The following is a 1,454-nucleotide window of genomic DNA, read 5'->3' on the forward strand; positions in this document are numbered from 1 at the left end:
CAGCTCACTATTGGCCGCAGCGCAGCCGGAGCAGACAGGAAGTGTGAGGTCTCTTTTAATAAAACAATAAACAATAAATGTGTACCATATTCTTCTTCATGGAAAAATAAGACATCCCCTGAAAATAAGACCTAGTGAATTTGGGGGAGCAAAAATTAATATAAGACACTGTCTTATTTTCGGGGAAACAGGGTAGCTGACCTGCCTGTCCCACCACTCAACAAAAACTCACTGCTATCGGGCCAATTCCAGCTCATCTAGGACGGGGTATATCTGTGGATGTGGGTGTCCAAGACTAACTGTATATGAGTAGAAAGTCCCATCTTTCTCCCATGGAGCTGCTGGTGGATTTGAACTGCTGACCTTGTGGTTAGTAGTCCAACTCGTAACCCTCTGTACCACCAGGGCCCTCAAGTCTCCCCACTCAAGGAATCAAATTATGACAACCCTGGCCTCCAGCCTCATTCCTCAGCCCCAACCTTCCCAATCCACAGGACCTATTCCCTTGCTCCCTATGTGTTTCCTTCATTGCTACATTAAGCAACATCAGAAGAAATGTAGTCTTGACATACCTACAATATCTGATCAATATCCATGAGTTTGCATTTGGGCCAATATGCTTACTTGCCTGCCCCGATTTGGAGAATGAAGAATTGAAACAAAGAAGTGGCATTGTATCTATCTGTGTGTCTGTTTTAACTGCCATTTCAACTATAGTTTGAGCCAAATAGCCAGAATGCTAATACACTCCTCTGCCAAATAACTACCTTCTTGCAAGAACTTCTGCGTTTTCAGCGTCTCCTTTCACCAGAGCTGTGGCCTCAGAATCCCGGACGGTTCTCTTCACTGCCCTGCTTTATGCAAACAGATGAAAAGCAAAGACTGGCCTAGCCTGGAGGAATAGAGTTTTCTAGAATGACTGCAATTACATTATCTTTAAAATGCATGTTTACACATACATATCTACTTCCCAGGGGAAACAATGCTTTCCGAGTGAAACCGTAAGAAGCTAGCACTCACTGGAAACTCACATTACGAAAAACCCATAGACCTCAACGGAACGGAAAGAAAGGAGGTGCCCCGCCAGGCGCACCCATCCCAGGCCCCAGTCTGCAAGGCAGCATGCAGCCCTGGATGCCGGCGGTCTTGCACATCAGAGGCCAAATGGCAGCAAGAACCAACTTTAAATTCCATTCACAACCAACTAGTTGCACGCACACCAAAGGAGCCCACTGATTTCAAGGCCATCCACCCAAAGCCAGGTCCCTCCCTGGCCTTACCTAACCCAGTTGTTACTTGCTAAGCCTGTTTCTTCTCTGGGAAGAAAGTTAAGTCAGAAGTCCTCGGTCCAGAAGGGACAAATGATGGTGGCCGAGCCCCGCGCCAACAAGCAGCTCGGCGCCCCTAGGCCAGGGGGACCACCCGGCGGTTCATGGCCACCGGGACGCGGTGGA

At 48.0% G+C, this 1,454-nt stretch overlaps 1 protein-coding gene across 3 annotated transcripts in view; it reads right to left on the reverse strand.

Annotated features, from left to right (window-relative positions):
- LPAR1 (lysophosphatidic acid receptor 1) overlaps window positions 1-1,346 on the reverse strand; it is a 147,955-nt gene extending 146,609 nt beyond the window's left edge. The window contains exons 1-2 of one of the 3 annotated variants that reach the window (XM_045296596.1): window positions 1,281-1,346; window positions 768-851 (exon numbers count right to left, since the gene is read on the reverse strand). The gene's annotated coding sequence lies outside the window, so the exon portion shown is untranslated. Of the gene's footprint in view, window positions 1-767; window positions 863-1,280 lie in introns of those variants that run through there. The other 2 variants (XM_045296597.1, XM_004710950.2) reach the window with 2 other exon arrangements.
- Window positions 1,347-1,454: the final 108 nt, after the last annotated feature.

This window comes from Echinops telfairi, unplaced genomic scaffold, assembly GCF_000313985.2.
Source record: "Echinops telfairi isolate 266 unplaced genomic scaffold, ASM31398v2 ScPeMD7_7410;HRSCAF=8448, whole genome shotgun sequence".
In the NCBI taxonomy this organism is placed as follows: Eukaryota; Metazoa; Chordata; class Mammalia; order Afrosoricida; family Tenrecidae; genus Echinops; species Echinops telfairi.